Here is a 3,024-nt window from a genome sequence, read left to right on the forward strand (position 1 = left end):
GTCTCCGAAACTCGCCAGCCTCGGGTTCGTGCGGCAGCCGCTCCGCTAAAATTCACCGGACTGTCCGGTGTGCACCGGACTGTCCGGTGTACCAGCGGAGCAACGGCTCTCTTCGGCGCCAACGGCTCCCTGCGGTGCATTTAATGCGCGCGCAGCGCGCACAGACGTCAGACTTGCCCATACCGGTGCACCGGACATCGAACAGTACATGTCCGGTGTGCACCGGACACCCAGGCGGGCCCACAAGTCAGAAGCTCCAACGGTCAGAATCCAATGGCAGTGATGACGTGGCAGGGGCACCGGACTGTCCGGTGTGCACCGGACTGTCCGGTGCGCCATCGAGCAGAAGCCTCCAGCCAACGGTCAAGTTTGGTGGTTGGGGCTATAAATACCCCAACCACCCCACCATTCATTGCATCCAAGTTTTTCCACTTCTCAACTACTACAAGAGCTCTAGCATTCAATTCTAGACACACTAAAGAGATCAAATCCTCTCCAATTCCACACAAAGCCCTAGTGACTAGTGAGAGTGATTTGCCGTGTTCATTTGAGCTCTTGCGCTTGGATTGCTTCTTTTCTTTCTCACTTGTTCTTGAGACCACAACTCCATTGTAATCAAGGCAAGAGGCACCAATTGTGTGGTGGCCCTTGCGGGGAAGTTTTGTTCCCGGAATTGATTTGAGAAGAGAAGCTCACTCGGTCCGAGGGACCGTTTGAGAGAGGGAAGGGTTGAAAGAGACCCGGCCTTTGTGGCCTCCTCAACGGGGAGTAGGTTTGCAAGAAACGAACCTCGGTAAAACAAATCTCCGTGTCTCACTTGCTTATTCGCTTGGGATTTGTTTTGCGCCCTCTCTCGCGGACTCGTTTATATTTCTAACGCTAACCCGGCTTGTAGTTGTGTTTATATTTGTAAATTTCAGTTTCGCCCTATTCACCCCCCCCCCCTCTAGGCGACTATCAATTGGTATCAGAGCCCGGTGCTTCATTAGAGCCTAACCGCTCGAAGTGACGTCGGGAGATCACGCCAAGAAGGAGATGGAGACCGGCGAAAAGCCCACTACAAGCCACGGGAGCACTTCATCGGAAGAGTCCCGCACCAAAAGGAGGGAGAAGAAGAAGAGCTCCTCCAACAAAGGGAAGGAGAAGAAATCTTCTTCTCATCACAAAGAGAAGAAGGAAAAATCCTCTTCCCACAAGCCGCATCGGAAAGGCGACAAGCACAAGAGGATGAGGAAGGTGGTCTACTACGAGACCGATACTTCATCAACATCGACCTCCGACTCCGATGCACCCTCCGTCACTTCTAAGCGCCAAGAGCGCAAGAAGTATAGTAAGATCCCCCTACGCTACCCTCGCATTTCCAAACATACACCTTTACTTTCCGTCCCACTAGGCAAACCACCAACTTTTGATGGTGAAGATTACGCTAGGTGGAGCGATTTAATGCGATTTCATCTAATCTCGCTCCACAAAAGCATATGGGATGTTGTTGAGTTTGGTGCGCAGGTACCATCTATAGGGGATGAGAACTATGATGAGGATGAGGTAGCCCAAATCGAGCACTTCAACTCACAAGCCACAACAATTCTCCTCGCCTCACTAAGTAAAGAGGAATATAACTGATAGTCGCCTAGAGGGGGGGGTGAATAGGGCGAAACTGAGATTTACAAATATAAACACAACTACAAGCCGGGTTAGCGTTAGAAATATAAACGAGTCCGCGAGAGAGGGCGCAAAAACAAATCCCAAGCGAATAAGCAAGTGAGACACGGAGATTTGTTTTACCGAGGTTCGGTTCTTGCAAACCTACTCCCCGTTGAGGAGGCCACAAAGGCCGGGTCTCTTTCAACCCTTCCCTCTCTCAAACGGTCCCTCGGACCGAGTGAGCTTTCCTTCTTCTCAATCAACCGGGAACAAAACTTCCCCGCAAGGGCCACCACACAATCGGTGCCTCTTGCCTCGGTTACAATTGAGTGTTGATCACAAGAGCAAAAGAGAAAGAAAGAATGCGATCCAAGCGCAAGAGCTCAAATGAACACGGCAAATCACTCTCTCTAGTCACTAGGGTTTTGTGTGGAATTGGAGAGGATTTGATCTCTTTGAATGTGTCTAGAATTGAATGCCTAGAGCTCTTGTAAGTGGTTGAGAAGTGGAAAACTTGGATTGCAATGAATGTGGGGTGGTTGGGGTATTTATAGCCCCAACCACCAAACTTGACCGTTGGCTGGAGGCTTCTGTTCGATGGCGCACCGGACAGTCCGGTGCACACCGGACAGTCCGGTGCCCCTGCCACGTCATCACTGCCGTTGGATTCTAGCCGTTGGAGCTTCTGACTTGTGGGCCCGCCTGGGTGTCCGGTGCACACCGGACATGCACTGTTTGATGTCCGGTGCACCGGTATGGGCAGCCCTGACGTCTGCGCGCGCTGCGCGCGCATTTAATGCTGCGCAGGGAGCCGTTGGCGCCGCAGAGAGCCGTTGCTCCGCTGGCACACCGGACAGTCCGGTGCACACCGGACAGTCCGGTGAATTTTAGCGGAGCGGCTGCCGCGCGAACCCGAGGCTGGCGAGTTCAGGAGGCCGAGCTTCCTTGGAGCACCGGACATGTCCGGTGCACACCGGACAGTCCGGTGAATTATAGCGCGCCGGCTCGCGAGAATTCCCGAGAGTGAAGAGTTGGAGTCTGAGTCCCCTGGTGCACCGGACAGGTACTGTTTACTGTCCGGTGGCACACCGGACAGTCCGGTGCGCCAGACCAGGGGTTCCCTCGGTTGCCCCTTTGCTCCTTTATTGTATCCAACACTTGGTCTTTTTATTGGCTAGATGTGAACCTTTTGCACCTGTATAACTTATACACTAGAGCAAACTAGTCAGTCCAATATTTGTGTTGGGCAATTCAACCACCAAAATTATTTAGGAACTAGGTGTAAGCCTAATTCCCTTTCAATCTCCCCCTTTTTGGTGATTGATGCCAACACAAACCAAAGCAAATATAGAAGTGCATAATTGAACTAGTTTACATAAT

This window comes from Zea mays, chromosome 9 (assembly GCF_902167145.1).
Source record: "Zea mays cultivar B73 chromosome 9, Zm-B73-REFERENCE-NAM-5.0, whole genome shotgun sequence".
NCBI classification, from domain to species: Eukaryota; Viridiplantae; Streptophyta; class Magnoliopsida; order Poales; family Poaceae; genus Zea; species Zea mays.